The 19,861-nt window shown below is 44.7% G+C and overlaps 1 long non-coding RNA gene across 1 annotated transcript; it reads left to right on the top strand.

The window, feature by feature from the left end:
• Positions 1-235: 235 nt before the first annotated feature.
• LOC134909901 (uncharacterized) lies at positions 236-18,672 on the top strand. The gene is made up of 2 exons (XR_010176061.1): positions 236-1,496; positions 17,721-18,672. It is a non-coding gene; the product is annotated as an uncharacterized LOC134909901 (long non-coding RNA).
• The last annotated feature ends 1,189 nt before the right edge of the window (positions 18,673-19,861 follow it).

The following is a 19,861-nucleotide window of genomic DNA, read 5'->3' on the forward strand; positions in this document are numbered from 1 at the left end:
TAACTCTGTATGGGCTGGATAGTGACATGGCTGAAACTTAAGTTTGTCTGCTAGAAGTACATTTATTTATTTTTTACTGTCAAGTACATTCATGATTAGAGTGTACCATGAATTCCCAGTAGGAGCCAGTCACTCAGAAAAGTCACATGATGGCAGAGGTGGTCAGGAAATCAGCAAAGAGCAATTTCGTTATGCACAGGAATGTAGACAAGAGAGCGGTGTCTAAACCAAATCTGCTAGCTGCATTATGTGTCAAGGCTCCAGTTGCCATGGTAATGAAATGACACTTGTCAAACGATAAGGCATTAGTAGCTTGAAGACAAAAAAAATTGATGGAAAAAAGAAACCATATATAATTTATCTATAAGGCTCCATGCAGTGTATGCAGTGATATACATGGTGAACAGAAAACATTTCAAAATAATGGAATATCTGGGTATAAATGCATTACACAACAATATAATAACATAGCATACGTACCAATCATTTTATATTGCATCACAGATAATCGGGGGAGGGCAACTTATGCTAGCAGGAGTAACTGTTATAAATTGATTTAGTACTTGGTGATTCTGTACCCAACGTATAGGCGAGCAGACCTTGTCAGTTGCTGAGTGGATGGAGACAAGGCATTTGAGTACTGGTGACTTGGAGTGAAGAACGAGCAGGAGGAAGGCATTGCCCGAAAAGAACTCTCATACTAAGAGAAAGGCATGAACACTTGAAGGTTGAACTGGGAGAGACATGATGAAGGTGATAAAGATGGAAGCCATATTTGTTCATAAGACTCCATTTATAATTGACATCTGACCAGCTGTTTCAAATTGTTTTCAACTTAGATCTGACACAGGAAAAAGTACAGACACTGCATTTTGTTTGAACCCACATTGTGAAGTTATGACCTTTATCTAAGATATATTTTACGGTAATTTCCTAGCAGAAATATAATGTCAGCAGCTAGACATGTGAGCTTCAAAGGGTATTTGTCAGTTTGCGGTACAGCAGGTGTAAAAATATAACCAGACATATGTAGGTTTTGAGGTTAGCAAAAACCCCTAGTTATTCCACTTAAGAGCACATATAAAAAATATAGACGTTGGCAAACATATTACGTATAAGATTGAAGTTTTATTAGCCAATAGGATTAAGCTTCGTGTCAGGAATCGACGACACAATATGTTAATTGGTATCACTTTATAATGTACTGCTGGTAGGAAATAAAGCTCTCTCTCTCTCTGCTCTATTACTTTCCACTTTATACACGTGTGGCTAGTTATTACAAAGGTTATTTTGTTGACTGGTCACTGGCTGCAGCCGTGTATGAACCTGATGCTGACTGACTGAATGCGTGCTTGAACTTGGTTAAGCAAAAGGTGCCCTTTCCTGGGGATCCCTTTATCAATATGGGGGTTCCGAATCCGAGATCCCACATCACCTGTTGAACAGCGGACGACTGGGCGGACGGTTCCTGGACTGAGACTCAAAATCCATGCATGGTACGTAGAGATATTTCTCTGTAGACTCTCATTCCTGTTAACTATCCACTCTGTTCCGCTGGGAGACAGGCATCGGGATCGCACGCACAAAGTTCACTCAGTAAACAGGTTTTTCTCATTTTCATTCTATCTCTTGCTTATATGTGCGTTATAAAGGCGTAACAATGAATGAATGTGGAAGTAAATGAATTCTGAGTATTTAGAGTGTGTCTGCATATAACCAACTGATGGATTGTTACACTAAACGTTGCTGCGACCACTGTCTTGTTTTGTCTTATATTGAGAATTAAAACGTAGGTTAAGTTTGTGTTACTGCAGTCTATATGTGTACAAAATTGTAGAAAGACTTTAAAAATAAGTCAGAGTTATGAAACAGACATGTCCCCTTTGTAAGTGTGTAGTACTCTTAGTAAAGGCACACCACGATCAGAAATTTTATTTACATTATATTTGTAATCCAGGACAATCACCATTATTCTCTGAACCGTGGGAAGAGGAGTTTAACATTTTTGTACCAATAGGTTGTCATTTTATTCCTAAAGTAAAAAATATTGGAAAGGATTGGTCAGATATACTGTCTGAATTGGAAGGTTCAGAGCAGTATATTGTACACAATATCACAGTAGAATATCATTGCATCTGACTTGCATACCTTGTTGGTACCAAAAACCACGTCCTGTCGCTTTAAAAATTATAGCGTACAGAGTTAAGAAAAAAAAAAAATCAGAAACGGATGCCGTTTAAAATTTCTTTTTTTCTCTCTCTCTTCCGTGAGCTGTAACCACAGACTGCTGCAAGCAATGAATGCAAGTTGAATGTCCTGTCAGAATTGTGTCTGCATAGCTATTATACATAGGTTAGGAGAGGGACATCCATTTGTTTTAAAAGCAGTAGTGTACTTTGCAGAAGAAGGGGTTTGGGAAAATAGAAAAAAACCCAGATGATGTGTTCATATTAATGGGATGTCATTTCATTCCAAAAGATAGTGACATAGGTAAAAATTGGTTACAGATCACCTCTGTTCCAGGCAATTATCCTCACAGTTGTATCTCTGAGGATCCGTTAGATCCAGGCTACTGATATATTCCGGATTTTTTCTTACTGGCCATAAGAATGGGAAATACAAATACTTCTCCTTCGGATGAAGCACCTCGGAGTGCCATGGACATTATGAAGAATGTAAATGGTGAGCAATGCTTGAAGGGTATGAGACGATTGTTTCAATGGGCAAAATTGACTACTAATGGCACTCTAGACCCGGATAGGTTGAAACAAATTAAAGTAACCTATGGGAGATATGTGAAGGATAATAATCTGGAACAGAGTCTTGATTTGTGGATTAAAACAGGTAAATTACTTCAGTATAAGAAAAAGTTAAAGAGTTAGGACAAACTCAAGAACAACTAATATGGATGATTTTAAAGATGCAGACATATCTGGACAGGGAACCAATTATATGTAAAGGTCCCAAGAAAACCAAAGGGTATCCGTACTGGGCATGTCCAAATTGTAGACATTGTAACCCACCAGATGATACACTATGTCCAATTAGTCAAACACCTTGGTACTATAAATGTAAGCCCTGTAAAAAAAAACAAATGTTAGGAAATCTGTTAAATCTAAAAAGTTAATCAGTAAATGGTTGCCAGTGTTAAAAAAAAATAAGACCTACTAATTATACCTGAAGATGTGCATGCCCCAGACTAATACATTGGTAGACTAAAAATTGTACAGCATGTAATGTCAAGAGACCAAAAATGTCTCCTAACAAAAATTTATGTATGGTCTCAAGTTTGGCATCTGCACTAGAGATGAGCGGGTTCGGTTTCTCTGAAACCGAACCCGCACGAACTTCATGTTTTTTTCACGGGTCCGAGCAGACTCGGATCCTCCCGCCTTGCTCGGTTAACCCGAGCGCGCCCGAACGTCATCATGACGCTGTCGGATTCTCGCGAGACTCGGATTCTATATAAGGAGCCGCGCGTCGCCGCCATTTTCACACGTGCATTGAGATTGATAGGGAGAGGACGTGGCTGGCGTCCTCTCCATTAGAAATTAGATTAGAAGAGAGAGAGAGATTGTGCAGAGTCAGACAGAGTTTACCACAGTGACCAGTGCAGTTGTTGTTAGTTAACTTTTATTTATTTTAATATATATCCGTTCTCTGCTATATCCGTTCTCTGCCTGAAAAAAAACGATACACAGCAGCAGCCAGTCACACAGTGTGACTCAGTCTGTGTGCACTCAGCTCAGCCCAGTGTGCTGCACATCAATGTATAAAAGGCAAAGCTTATAATAATTGTGGGGGAGACTGGGGAGCACTGCAGGTTGTTATAGCAGGAGCCCCCAGGAGTACATAATATTATATTAATTTAAAATTAAACAGTGCACACTTTTGCTGCAGGAGTGCCACTGCCAGTGTGACTAGTGGTGACCAGTGCCTGACCACCAGTATAGTAGTATATTCATTGTTGTATGTATTGTATACTATCTCTTTATCAACCAGTCTATATTAGCAGCAGACACAGTACAGTGCGGTAGTTCACGGCTGTGGCTACCTCTGTGTCGGCAGTCAGAACTCGGCAGGCAGTCCGTCCATCCATAATTGTATTACAATATATACCACCTAACCGTGGTATTTTTTTTTCTTTCTTTATACCGTCGTCATAGTGTCATACTAGTTGTTACGAGTATACTACTATCTCTTTATCAACCAGTGTACAGTGCGGTAGTTCACGGCTGTGGCTACCTCTGTGTCGGCAGTCGGCAGGCAGTCCGTCCATCCATAATTGTATTATTATTATAATATATACCACCTAACCGTGGTTTTTTTTTCATTCTTTATACCGTCATAGTGTCATACTAGTTGTTACGAGTATACTACTATCTCTTTATCAACCAGTGTACAGTGCGGTAGTTCACGGCTGTGGCTACCTCTGTGTCGGCAGTCGGCAGGCAGTCCGTCCATCCATAATTGTATTATTATTATAATATATACCACCTAACCGTGGTTTTTTTTTTCATTCTTTATACCGTCGTCATAGTGTCATACTAGTTGTTACGAGTATACTACTATCTCTTTATCAACCAGTGTACAGTGCGGTAGTTCACGGCTGTGGCTACCTCTGTGTCGGCAGTCGGCAGGCAGTCCGTCCATCCATAATTGTATTATTATTATAATATATACCACCTAACCGTGGTTTTTTTTTCATTCTTTATACCGTCGTCATAGTGTCATACTAGTTGTTACGAGTATACTACTATCTCTTTATCAACCAGTGTACAGTGCGGTAGTTCACGGCTGTGGCTACCTCTGTGTCGACAGTCGGCAGGCAGTCCGTCCATCCATAATTGTATTATTATTATAATATATACCACCTAACCGTGGTTTTTTTTTCATTCTTTATACCGTCGTCATAGTGTCATACTAGTTGTTACGAGTATACTACTATCTCTTTATCAACCAGTGTACAGTGCGGTAGTTCACGGCTGTGGCTACCTCTGTGTCGGCAGTCGGCAGGCAGTCCGTCCATCCATAATTGTATTATTATTATAATATATACCACCTAACCGTGGTTTTTTTTTCATTCTTTATACCGTCGTCATAGTGTCATACTAGTTGTTACGAGTATACTACTATCTCTTTATCAACCAGTGTACAGTGCGGTAGTTCACGGCTGTGGCTACCTCTGTGTCGGCAGTCGGCAGGTATCCAATACTAGTATCCAATCCATCCATCTCCATTGTTTACCTGAGGTGCCTTTTAGTTCTGCCTATAAAATATGGAGAACAAAAAAGTTGAGGTTCCAAAATTAGGGAAAGATCAAGATCCACTTCCACCTCGTGCTGAAGCTGCTGCCACTAGTCATGGCCGAGACGATGAAATGCCAGCAACGTCGTCTGCCAAGGCCGATGCCCAATGTCATAGTACAGAGCATGTCAAATCCAAAACACCAAATATCAGAAAAAAAAGGACTCCAAAACCTAAAATAAAATTGTCGGAGGAGAAGCGTAAACTTGCCAATATGCCATTTACGACACGGAGTGGCAAGGAACGGCTGAGGCCCTGGCCTATGTTCATGGCTAGTGGTTCAGCTTCACATGAGGATGGAAGCACTCAGCCTCTCGCTAGAAAACTGAAAAGACTCAAGCTGGCAAAAGCACCGCAAAGAACTGTGCGTTCTTCGAAATCCCAAATCCACAAGGAGAGTCCAATTGTGTCGGTTGCGATGCCTGACCTTCCCAACACTGGAGGTGAAGAGCATGCGCCTTCCACCATTTGCACGCCCCCTGCAAGTGCTGGAAGGAGCACCCGCAGTCCAGTTCCTGATAGTCAGATTGAAGATGTCAGTGTTGAAGTACACCAGGATGAGGAGGATATGGGTGTTGCTGGCGCTGGGGAGGAAATTGACCAGGAGGATTCTGATGGTGAGGTGGTTTGTTTAAGTCAGGCACCCGGGGAGACACCTGTTGTCCGTGGGAGGAATATGGCCGTTGACATGCCAGGTGAAAATACCAAAAAAATCAGCTCTTCGGTGTGGAGGTATTTCACCAGAAATGCGGACAACAGGTGTCAAGCCGTGTGTTCCCTTTGTCAAGCTGTAATAAGTAGGGGTAAGGACGTTAACCACCTCGGAACATCCTCCCTTATACGTCACCTGCAGCGCATTCATAATAAGTCAGTGACAAGTTCAAAAACTTTGGGTGACAGCGGAAGCAGTCCACTGACCAGTAAATCCCTTCCTCTTGTAACCAAGCTCACGCAAACCACCCCACCAACTCCCTCAGTGTCAATTTCCTCCTTCCCCAGGAATGCCAATAGTCCTGCAGGCCATGTCACTGGCAAGTCTGACGAGTCCTCTCCTGCCTGGGATTCCTCCGATGCATCCTTGCGTGTAACGCCTACTGCTGCTGGCGCTGCTGTTGTTGTCGCTGGGAGTCGATGGTCATCCCAGAGGGGAAGTCGTAAGCCCACTTGTACTACTTCCAGTAAGCAATTGACTGTTCAACAGTCCTTTGCGAGGAAGATGAAATATCACAGCAGTCATCCTACTGCAAAGCGGATAACTGAGGCCTTGGCATCCTGGGTGGTGAGAAACGTGGTTCCGGTATCCATCATTACTGCAGAGCCAACTAGAGACTTGTTGGAGGTACTGTGTCCCCGGTACCAAATACCATCTAGGTTCCATTTCTCTAGGCAGGCGATACCGAAAATGTACACAGACCTCAGAAAAAGAGTCACCAGTGTCCTAAAAAATGCAGCTGTACCCAATGTCCACTTAACCACGGACATGTGGACAAGTGGAGCAGGGCAGGGTCAGGACTATATGACTGTGACAGCCCACTGGGTAGATGTATGGACTCCCGCCGCAAGAACAGCAGCGGCGGCACCAGTAGCAGCATCTCGCAAACGCCAACTCTTTCCTAGGCAGGCTACGCTTTGTATCACCGCTTTCCAGAATACGCACACAGCTGAAAACCTCTTACGGCAACTGAGGAAGATCATCGCGGAATGGCTTACCCCAATTGGACTCTCCTGTGGATTTGTGGCATCGGACAACGCCAGCAATATTGTGTGTGCATTAAATCTGGGCCAATTCCAGCACGTCCCATGTTTTGCACATACCTTGAATTTGGTGGTGCAGAATTTTTTAAAAAACGACAGGGGCGTGCAAGAGATGCTGTCGGTGGCCAGAAGAATTGCGGGACACTTTCGGCGTACAGGCACCACGTACAGAAAACTGGAGCACCACCAAAAACTACTGAACCTGCCCTGCCATCATCTGAAGCAAGAAGTGGTAACGAGGTGGAATTCAACCCTCTATATGCTTCAGAGGTTGGAGGAGCAGCAAAAGGCCATTCAAGCCTATACAATTGAGCACGATATAGTAGGTGGAATGCACCTGTCTCAAGTGCAGTGGAGAATGATTTCAACGTTGTGCAAGGTTCTGATGCCCTTTGAACTTGCCACACGTGAAGTCAGTTCAGACACTGCCAGCCTGAGTCAGGTCATTCCCCTCATCAGGCTTTTGCAGAAGAAGCTGGAGGCATTGAAGAAGGAGCTAACACGGAGCGATTCCGCTAGGCATGTGGGACTTGTGGATGCAGCCCTTAATTCGCTTAACAAGGATTCACGGGTGGTCAATCTGTTGAAATCAGAGCACTACATTTTGGCCACCGTGCTCGATCCTAGATTTAAAGCCTACCTTGGATCTCTCTTTCCGGCAGACACAGGTCTCCTGGGGTTGAAAGACCTGCTGGTGACAAAATTGTCAAGTCAAGCGGAACGCGACCTGTCAACATCTCCTCCTTCACATTCTCCCGCAACTGGGGGTGCGAGGAAAAGGCTCAGAATTCCGAGCCCACCCGCTGGCGGTGATGCAGGGCAGTCTGGAGCGACTGCTGATGCTGACATCTGGTCCGGACTGAAGGACCTGACAACGATTACGGACATGTCGTCTACTGTCACTGCATATGATTCTCTCAACATTGATAGAATGGTGGAGGATTATATGAGTGACCGCATCCAAGTAGGCACGTCACACAGTCCGTACTTATACTGGCAGGAAAAAGAGGCAATTTGGAGGCCCTTGCACAAACTGGCTTTATTCTACCTAAGTTGCCCTCCCACAAGTGTGTACTCCGAAAGAGTGTTTAGTGCCGCCGCTCACCTTGTCAGCAATCGGCGTACGAGGTTACATCCAGAAAATGTGGAGAAGATGATGTTCATTAAAATGAATTATAATCAATTCCTCCGCGGAGACATTGACCAGCAGCAATTGCCTCCACAAAGTACACAGGGAGCTGAGATGGTGGATTCCAGTGGGGACGAATTGATAATCTGTGAGGAGGGGGATGTACACGGTGATATATCGGAGGGTGAAGATGAGGTGGACATCTTGCCTCTGTAGAGCCAGTTTGTGCAAGGAGAGATTAATTGCTTCTTTTTTGGGGGGGGTCCAAACCAACCCGTCATATCAGTCACAGTCGTGTGGCAGACCCTGTCACTGAAATGATGGGTTGGTTAAAGTGTGCATGTCCTGTTTTGTTTATACAACATAAGGGTGGGTGGGAGGGCCCAAGGATAATTCCATCTTGCACCTCTTTTTTCTTTTCTTTTTCTTTGCATCATGTGCTGATTGGGGAGGGTTTTTTGGAAGGGACATCCTGCGTGACACTGCAGTGCCACTCCTAGATGGGCCCGGTGTTTGTGTCGGCCACTAGGGTCGCTAATCTTACTCACACAGCTACCTCATTGCGCCTCTTTTTTTCTTTGCGTCATGTGCTGTTTGGGGAGGGTTTTTTGGAAGGGACATCCTGCGTGACACTGCAGTGCCACTCCTAGATGTGCCCGGTGTTTGTGTCGGCCACTAGGGTCGCTAATCTTACTCACACAGTCAGCTACCTCATTGCGCCTCTTTTTTTCTTTGCGTCATGTGCTGTTTGGGGAGGGTTTTTTGGAAGGGCCATCCTGCGTGACACTGCAGTGCCACTCCTAGATGGGCCCGGTGTTTGTGTCGGCCACTAGGGTCGCTTATCTTTCTCACACAGTCAGCTACCTCATTGCGCCTCTTTTTTTCTTTGCGTCATGTGCTGTTTGGGGAGGGTTTTTTGGAAGGGACATCCTGCGTGACACTGCAGTGCCACTCCTAGATGGGCCCGGTGTTTGTGTCGGCCACTAGGGTCGCTAATCTTACTCACACAGCTACCTCATTGCGCCTCTTTTTTTCTTTGCGTCATGTGCTGTTTGGGGAGGGTTTTTTGGAAGGGACATCCTGCGTGACACTGCAGTGCCACTCCTAGATGGGCCCGGTGTTTGTGTCGGCCACTAGGGTCGCTTATCTTACTCACACAGCGACCTCGGTGCAAATTTTAGGACTAAAAATAATATTGTGAGGTGTGATGTGTTCAGAATAGGCTGAAAATGAGTGTAAATTATGTTTTTTGAGGTTAATAATACTTTGGGATCAAAATGACCCCCAAATTCTATGATTTAAGCTGTTTTTTAGGGTTTTTTGAAAAAAACACCCGAATCCAAAACACACCCGAATCCGACAAAAATAATTCGGTGAGGTTTTGCCAAAACGCGTTCGAACCCAAAACACGGCCGCGGAACCGAACCCAAAACCAAAACACAAAACCCGAAAAATTTCAGGCGCTCATCTCTAATCTGCACCTCCAGTGTATAATTTACTTAAGGATTTGGTCCCTACAAACTATATCCGGTGTGCACATAAGATGCTGTCACACCTGGTGTAGCTGCTGACGGACCTAATCCAGCGCGCCAAGAGTTGCGCTAAACCACTGCATAATATAAAAAAATTCAGAACTGTTAACATAACAGTTACAAAACTCCCTGATGTTAAACAACAATTTATAAAGTTCATTAGATATGTAAGAAAATTAAAAATAATTTAAACCTAAAAATAGAATCCAAAAAGGGTTATGAGTTTTCTGGATCCTGCTTAGTGATGGACAATTGGACTCGGGTGGCATGGAAATGCAAACATAAAACCAGCTGGTGGTAATCTATTCTTTACTCCTTTTTGCCTTCCCATGTGGGCTGGTCTGGTCCGTCATTAGGTAAAACTGAGGTCCAAAAGTCTCAGTTTCAGGCTGCTTTTGTCTCTGAAACTGCATGCTTATCAAATTGTGTAAAGAAATTATTCATAAATTGTAGTCAGTGTGTTTGCACTTTTCTGTCCTTTTGTGCCACAAAATTAAAAAAAATATATAGTCAGTAAAATACATTAATAAATATGTATTGAATCAGTGGCTACAAATAACATGTAGACTTCAATGGAAGTGTGTGATATAATGTATTATGTAAGTTCTAATGGTTTATCATTAAACTCCAGCTAACCCCTGTTCGGAGTTGGGAGAGTGCTGGCTCACTCTCAGCGTTTTATTTGTGTGTGTAAAATAGTATTCTCTTAGTATAAAGTTTTAAATAAGTATAATAAAATGTGTTGTGGCCAAATAAATATTGCCTCAGCCAATAGCAAAGGGCTGTCCTAAAACTAAAAATATAACATGTATTTGTATTAAAAAGATCTCCACAGTAAAATTATTCTGTGTCTAAAACAGTAACAGTTCATAGGTAGATAATTAGAAACATGTTACAAATGTAAAAAAATATTTTCTTTAATGTACAGCTCGTTACTGTTCCAGTTACAGTGTGTAATGAAATGCCAGAGAATCAGGAAGTGTTTGGGTAACTATTACAAGGGGTGGGGCCAAGTGATAAAGTAAACTAGGTATGAGAAGTGGGCAGAACTGTAGTCATAGTCCATACCCCTAAGATAGAAGTCTGCCCTCATGATACAATTACATTTACATGGTATAAAATCAAAATTGTAACTGTAAACTGTAACAATGCATAAATGATACCTCTGAAAGATGTTAGGTGAACATACATTAACATTGCATCACTGTTGATGCTTGGCATATAACAGTAAAGGAGGGAGGTTTATTTTAGAAATATCTGACGCACCTTACAAGTCATTTCTAAAAAATTAATCACCTATTGTACAAAATACATTCCAAGGGCATCACAAAAAACTAAGTTTTATATGATGCCATCAAAAGAACAACAAGTGTAAGGTATTTTTAAATAGAACCCAAATGTCAAGCCTTATTGCTATTCATATATAAAAAAAGAAATGTAGGGTACATAGAAATAAGTTATAATATGCACCAGACAAAGTACAATTTCTGGTACACTGCATTTCTGCTTATAGTAAGCATATCACTACAAAAAGGAGGAAAATTATTTCAAAAGTTAAACCTCCTCAAACATGTAAACAACTCATATCCTTTTAGGACTAATCACTTATTGCAAAAAGTGGATTGTAGGCGCATCACAGAAACTACAAGTGTTATATGATGCCCTAAAGGGACAAAATGCACAAGGTGCATTACTCATGACACAAGAACAGCTAGATGCTTTTTGTCAGCTAAAAAGACATAATATCAGCACCAGCATTAGGACTTCCTGATTATGCAAGGCCTTTCAACTTGTTTTGTTGTGAAGTTTCAGGCCATGCGGAAAAAAATATTAACGCAGGTACATTGTGACAAACAGCGACCCCTAGCGTATTACTCAGTACAGTTAGACCCAGTCCTACGGGCAGCACCAACATGTGTCAAGTCAGTAGCAGCAGCAGCGTTATTGTTAGACAAAGCTGCTGATATTGTTCTGGGTCATCCCTTAACTGTACAGGTGCCTCACTCAGTGACTGAAATTCTGAACCAAGCGCAGACTAAACATTTATCTGCTGCTAGACTAACCAAATATGAAGTAGCATTGCTTACACCATCCAATGTCACTTTGCAGACCATCTATGAAGTAATACAGTTGAAAAATCAGTTCGCTACTAATCATAATTATACCAGTGTATTTCCAGATTCTTTCTTTTCTTGGTTTTATAAACACTATACAACCAATTGCTTTTCAGAAATATTATCTATTGATGCTAAGGAACTTGTTTTGCTATTAATTGCATATTTCTCTGACGTCCTAGTGGATGCTGGGAACTCCGAAAGGACCATGGGGAATAGCGGCTCCGCAGGAGACTGGGCACAAAAGTAAAAGCTTTAAGGACTACCTGGTGTGCACTGGCTCCTCCCCCTATGACCCTCCTCCAAGCCTCAGTTAGATTTTTGTGCCCGAACGATAAGGGTGCACACTAGGTGGCTCTCCTGAGCTGCTTAGTGAAAAAGTTTAAGTATAGGTTTTTTATTTTCAGTGAGTCCTGCTGGCAACAGGTTCACTGCACCGAGGGACTAAGGGGAGAAGAAGCGAACTCACCTGCGTGCAGTATGGATTGGGCTTCTTAGGCTACTGGACATTAGCTCCAGAAGGACGATCACAGGCCCAGCCATGGATGGGTCCCAGAGCCGCGCCGCCGGCCCCCTTACAGAGCCAGAAGACAGAAGAGGTCCGGGAAATCGGCGGCAGAAGACGTCCTGTCTTCAATAAGGTAGCGCACAGCACCGCAGCTGTGCGCCATTGCTCTCAGCACACTTCACACTCCGGTCACTGAGGGTGCAGGGCGCTGGGGGGGGCGCCCTGAGACGCAATAAAAACACCTTAGATGGCAAAAAATACATCACATATAGCTCCAGGGCTATATGGATGCATTTAACCCCAGCCAGTTTTTCCTTAAAAAAGCGGGAGAAAGGCCGCCAAGAAGGGGGCGGAGCCTATCTCCTCAGCACACAAGCGCCATTTTCCCTCACAGCTCCGCTGGAAGGACGTCTCCCTGACTCTCCCCTGCAGTCCTGCACTACAGAAACAGGGTAAAACAAGAGAGGGGGGGCACTAATTTGGCAGATTAATCAATACAGCAGCTATATAAGGGAAAAACACTTATAGAAGGTTATCCCTGTATATATGTATATAGCGCTTTGGTGTGTGCTGGCAAACTCTCCCTCTGTCTCCCCAAAGGGCTAGTGGGGTCCTGTCCTCTATCAGAGCATTCCCTGTGTGTGTGCTGTGTGTCGGTACGTTGTGTCGACATGTATGAGGAGGAAAATGGTATGGAGGCGGAGCAATTGCCTGTAATAGTGATGTCACCCCCTAGGGAGTCGACACCTGACTGGATGGTCTTATGGAAGGAATTACGTGATAGCGTCAGCACTTTACAAAAGACTGTTGACGACATGAGACAGCCGGCAAATCAGTTATTACCTGTCCAGGCGTCTCAAACACCGTCAGGGGCTCTAAAGCGCCCGTTACCTCAGATGGTCGACACAGACCCAGACACGGACACTGACTCCAGTGTCGACGGTGAGGAAACAAACGTGTTTTCCAGTAGGGCCACACGTTACATGATCACGGCAATGAAGGAGGTTTTGAACATTTCTGATACTACAAGTACCACAAAAAAGGGTATTATGTGGGGTGTGAAAAAACTACCCGTAGTTTTTCCTGAATCAGATGAATTAAATGAGGTGTGTGATGAAGCGTGGGTTTCCCCCGATAAAAAACTGCTAATTTCTAAAAAATTATTGGCATTATACCCTTTCCCGCCAGAGGTTAGGGCGCGTTGGGAAACACCCCCTAGGGTAGATAAGGCGCTCACACGCTTATCAAAACAAGTGGCGTTACCGTCTCCTGATACGGCTGCCCTCAAGGAGCCAGCTGATAGGAAGCTGGAAAATATCCTAAAAAGTATATACACACATACTGGTGTTATACTGCGACCAGCAATCGCCTCAGCCTGGATGTGCAGTGCTGGGGTGGCTTGGTCGGATTCCCTGACTGAAAATATTGATACCCTGGACAGGGACAGTATATTATTGACTATAGAGCATTTAAAGGATGCATTTCTATATATGCGAGATGCACAGAGGGATATTTGCACTCTGGCATCAAGAGTAAGTGCGCTGTCCATTTCTGCCAGAAGAGGGTTATGGACGCGACAGTGGTCAGGTGATGCGGATTCCAAACGGCATATGGAAGTATTGCCGTATAAAGGGGAGGAGTTATTTGGGGTCGGTCTATCGGACCTGGTGGCCACGGCAACGGCTGGGAAATCCACCTTTTTACCCCAGGTCACCTCTCAGCAGAAAAAGACACCGTCTTTTCAGGCTCAGTCCTTTCGTCCCCATAAGGGCAAGCGGGCAAAAGGCCACACATATCTGCCCCGGGGCAGAGGAAGGGGAAAAAGACTGCAGCAGGCAGCCTCTTCCCAGGAACAGAAGCCCTCCCCCGCTTCTGCCAAGTCCTCAGCATGACGCTGGGGCCTTACAAGCGGACTCAGGTACGGTGGGGGCCCATCTCAAAAATTTCAGCGCGCAGTGGGCTCACTCGCAAGTGGACCCCTGGATCCTGCAGGTAGTATCTCAGGGGTACAAATTGGAATTCGAGACGTCTCCCCCTCGCCGGTTCCTGAAGTCTGCTTTACCAACGTCTCCCTCCGACAGGGAGGCGGTATTGGAAGCCATTCACAAGCTGTATTCCCAGCAGGTGATAATCAAGGTACCCCTCCTACAACAGGGAAAGGGGTATTATTCCACGCTGTTTGTGGTACCGAAGCCGGACGGCTCGGTGAGACCTATTTTAAATCTGAAATCCTTGAACACTTACATACAAAGGTTCAAATTCAAGATGGAGTCACTCAGAGCAGTGATAGCGAACCTGGAAGAAGGGGACTATATGGTGTCTCTGGACATCAAGGATGCTTACCTCCATGTCCCAATTTGCCCTTCTCACCAAGGGTACCTCAGGTTTGTGGTACAGAACTGTCACTATCAGTTTCAGACGCTGCCGTTTGGATTGTCCACGGCACCCCGGGTCTTTACCAAGGTAATGGCCGAAATGATGATTCTTCTTCGAAGAAAAGGCGTCTTAATTATCCCTTACTTGGACGATCTCCTGATAAGGGCAAGGTCCAGGGAACAGTTAGAGGTCGGAGTAGCACTATCTCAAGTAGTACTACGACAGAACGGGTGGATTCTAAATATTCCAAAATCGCAGCTGATTCCGACGACACGTCTGCTGTTCCTAGGGATGATTCTGGACACAGTCCAGAAAAAGGTGTTTCTCCCGGAGGAGAAAGCCAGGGAGTTATCCGAGCTAGTCAGGAACCTCCTAAAACCAGGCCAAGTGTCAGTGCATCAATGCACAAGGGTCCTGGGAAAAATGGTGGCTTCTTACGAAGCGATTCCATTCGGCAGATTCCACGCAAGAACTTTTCAGTGGGATCTGCTGGACAAATGGTCCGGATCGCATCTTCAGATGCATCAGCGGATAACCCTGTCTCCAAGGACAAGGGTGTCTCTCCTGTGGTGGTTGCAGAGTGCTCATCTTCTAGAGGGCCGCAGATTCGGCATTCAGGACAGGGTCCTGGTGACCACGGATGCCAGCCTGAGAGGCTGGGGAGCAGTCACACAGGGAAGAAATTTCCAGGGCTTGTGGTCAAGCATGGAAACGTAATTTCACATAAATATCCTGGAACTAAGGGCCATTTACAATGCCCTAAGTCAAGCAAGGCCTCTGCTTCAGGGTCAGCCGGTGTTGATCCAGTCGGACAACATCACGGCAGTCGCCCACGTAAACAGACAGGGCGGCACAAGAAGCAGGAGGGCAATGGCAGAAGTTGCAAGGATTCTTCGCTGGGCGGAAAATCATGTGATAGCACTGTCAGCAGTGTTCATTCCGGGAGTGGACAACTGGGAAGCAGACTTCCTCAGCAGACACGACCTCCACCCGGGGGAGTGGGGACTTCACCCAGAAGTCTTCCACATGATTGTGAACCGTTGGGAAAAACCAAAGGTGGACATGATGGCGTCCCGCCTCAACAAAAAACTAGACAGATATTGCGCCAGGTCAAGGGACCCTCAGGCAATAGCTGTGGACGCTCTGGTAACACCGTGGGTGTACCAGTCAGTGTATGTGTTCCCTCCTCTGCCCCTCATACCCAAGGTACTGAGAATCATAAGAAGGAGAGGAGTAAGGACTATACTCGTGGCTCCGGATTGGCCAAGAAGGACTTGGTACCCGGAACTTCAAGAGATGCTCACGGAGGACCCGTGGCCTCTACCTCTAAGAAAGGACCTGCTCCAGCAGGGACCCTGTCTGTTCCAAGACTTACCGCGGCTGCGTTTGACGGCATGGCGGTTGAACGCCGGATCCTGAAGGAAAAAGGCATTCCGGATGAAGTCATCCCTACCCTGATCAAAGCCAGGAAGGATGTAACCGTGCAACATTATCACCGTATTTGGCGTAAATATGTTGCGTGGTGTGAGGCCAGGAAGGCCCCTACAGAGGAATTTCAACTGGGTCGTTTCCTGCATTTCCTGCAAACAGGACTGTCTATGGGCCTAAAATTAGGGTCCATTAAGGTTCAAATTTCGGCCCTGTCGATTTTCTTCCAGAAAGAACCGGCTTCAGTTCCTGAAGTTCAGACGTTTGTCAAGGGGGTACTGCATATACAGCCTCCTTTTGTGCCTCCAGTGGCACCTTGGGATCTCAATGTAGTTTTGGGGTTCCTAAAATCACATTGGTTTGAACCACTCACCACTGTGGACTTAAAATATCTCACATGGAAAGTGGTAATGCTGTTAGCCCTGGCTTCAGCCAGGCATGTTTCAGAATTGGCGGCTTTATCCTATAAAAGCCCTTACCTAATTTTTCATACGGACAGGGCAGAATTGAGGACTCGTCCTCAATTTCTCCCTAAGGTGGTTTCAGCGTTTCACTTAAACCAGCCTATTGTGGTACCTGCGGCTACTAGGGACTTGGAGGACTCCAAGTTGCTGGACGTAGTCAGGGCCCTGAAAATATGTTTCCAGGACGGCTGGAGTCAGAAAATCTGACTCGCTGTTTATCCTGTATGCACCCAACAAGCTGGGTGCTCCTGCTTCTAAGCAGACTATTGCTCGTTGGATTTGTAGTACAATTCAGCTTGCACATTCTGTGGCAGGCCTGCCACAGCCAAAATCTGTAAAAGCCCATTCCACAAGGAAAGTGGACTCATCTTGGGCGGCTGCCCGAGGGGTCTCGGCTTTACAACTTTGCCGAGCAGCTACTTGGTCAGGGGCAAACACGTTTGCTAAATTCTACAAATTTGATACCCTGGCTGAGGAGGACCTGGAGTTCTCTCATTCGGTGCTGCAGAGTCATCCGCACTCTCCCGCCCGTTTGGGAGCTTTGGTATAATCCCCATGGTCCTTTCGGAGTTCCCAGCATCCACTAGGACGTCAGAGAAAATAAGAATTTACTTACCGATAATTCTATTTCTCGTAGTCCGTAGTGGATGCTGGGCGCCCATCCCAAGTGCGGATTGTCTGCAATACTTGTACATAGTTATTGTTACAAAAATCGGGTTATTATTGTTGTGAGCCATCTTTTCAGAGGCTCCTCTGTTATCATGCTGTTAACTGGGTTCAGATCACAGGTTGTACGGTGTGATTGGTGTGGCTGGTATGAGTCTTACCCGGGATTCAAAATCCTTCCTTATTGTGTACGCTCGTCCGGGCACAGTATCCTAACTGAGGCTTGGAGGAGGGTCATAGGGGGAGGAGCCAGTGCACACCAGGTAGTCCTAAAGCTTTTACTTTTGTGCCCAGTCTCCTGCGGAGCCGCTATTCCCCATGGTCCTTTCGGAGTTCCCAGCATCCACTACGGACTACGAGAAATAGAATTATCGGTAAGTAAATTCTTATTTTTAAGGCTTATTATGTGGATACTGACACTAAAATGTTTTTCTACCTAAGGCATTGCTGAAACTGCTAAACCGCAACCAATTTATATGAAACTTATTGGAGGAGCTATAATATACAATTCCACATTCTTCTACTGTGAGACCTGCCATACCAGATACACAGAAGCTTCCAGCTGTCCCTACTGTTATGATGACGTAATCTAATGAACTTTGCTGTCACAATATTGAGTCAAAAAGACTTTCAAGGACTATTGAGCAAGGACTATGAACATTATAATGATTCCATCGTCAAAAGACTCCTCTGCTTTAAGAACTTTCTCTTGTGGTTAGGGATAAGAGAATAGGGAACATTGGTTCTGCCCGAGTATAGGGATGTTGAATGGACTAGCCCATGCCTGGAGTGCCCTTATGGTACACCAGTCGTGAAAGTAGGTGTCCCTATAGAATCAATGACCAGGTAAAGGAAGGGTAAATTAAAGGTAAAAATTAGAAACAAAGAGGGGAAGTTGATAAAGATGGAAGCCATATTTGTTCATAAGACTCCATTTATAATTGACATCTGACAAGCTGTTTCAAATTGTTTTCAACTTAGATCTGACACAGGAAAAAGTACAGACACTGTATTTTGTTTGAACCTACATTGTGAAGTTATGACCTTTATCTAAGATATATTTTACGGTAATTTCCTAGCAGAAATATAATGTCAGCAGCTAGACATGTGAGCTTCAAAGGGTATTTGTCAGTTTGCGGTACAGCAGGTGTAAAAATATAACCAGACATATGTAGGTTTTGAGGTTAGCAAAAACCCCTAGTTATTCCACTTAAGAGCACATATAAAAATATAGACGTTGGCAAACATATTACGTATAAGATTGAAATTTTATTAGCCAATAGGATTAAGCTTCGTGTCAGGAATCGACGACACAATATGTTAATTGGTATCACTTTATAATGTACTGCTGGTAGGAAATAAAGCTCTCTCTGCTCTATTACTTTCCACTTTATACACGTGTGGCTAGTTATTACAAAGGTTATTTTGTTGACTGGTCACTGGCTGCAGCCGTGTATGAACCTGATGCTGACTGACTGAATGCATGCTTGAACTTGGTTAAGCAAAAGGTGCCCTTTCCTGGGGATCCCTTTATCAAAGGGTTATAGGACAAAGTGTTGAGTTCTGAGGAAGACTGATACAGGGGCTCATAGAATGGGGGCAGCCCAAGCAAAATCTTGGAGGTAATTGTAAAACAAAGATGAGAGGTGCTTGTCAAATAAGGAGTGGAGTGTGGGCAGAAATGAGGATCGAGAATTAGGGAAGAGAGGAGTGATTTACAGTTTTTAATTTTAAGTGAGTGTGAGGCATATGAATTACAAGTGAGTAAGATAGGGAGCCATTAAAGCAGATTGCAGAAGGAAGAAGCACACATTATAGGCCCTACACACATGCCGATATCACTGCACGATATGAACGATCTCGTTCATTAATGAACGAGATTACGTTCATATCGTGCAGTGTGGAGTCACCAGCGATGAACGATGCACGGCCCCGCGCTCGTTCATCGCTGGTGACATGTCGGCTGTGCATGCAGGCCAATATGGACGAGATCGTCCATATTTGCCTGCACGTCTATGGAGCCGGGTGACGGGGGGAGTGAAGAAACTTCACTGCCCCCCCCTGCCGCCGGGTCGGCCGTCGGGCACCTCGGCGGCACATCGCCTAATGTGTAGGGCCCATTAGAGAGTAAAATGAGATGAGAGCGTTCAGAGGATATTGAAGTGGGGGAAGGAGAGAGGGAAGCCAGAGAGGCGGTGATTAGCAATAGTCCTAATCTGGGTACACAAAATATATGGGTTAGGGCTGGGACTAGCCCTGTCAGTTGGCATGCGGGCGGGATCCTGGCATTGGCATGGTGATCGCCGAGATACTGAGCGCCGGTCACATGACCAGATCCCTAATATATATCTGGCAAATTTGGCTGGTTGGAACAAAAATCTGGTAATGTATGACAATCAGCTGCTCCCAAAACACCAGATAATGGACAGAATGATCATTTGCACAAATTGGTTATATCAAACGGATTTAACCAATTTGTCGGAATGACCATTTTTGCCTGTTTTCCAGTGGTTTAGAGCAAATGGTTGATTGTCACTCCCATACATTACCAGATTTTTGTTCACACCAGCCAGATTTGACAG

The sequence above is a fragment of the Pseudophryne corroboree genome, chromosome 4, assembly GCF_028390025.1.
Source record: "Pseudophryne corroboree isolate aPseCor3 chromosome 4, aPseCor3.hap2, whole genome shotgun sequence".
In the NCBI taxonomy this organism is placed as follows: Eukaryota; Metazoa; Chordata; class Amphibia; order Anura; family Myobatrachidae; genus Pseudophryne; species Pseudophryne corroboree.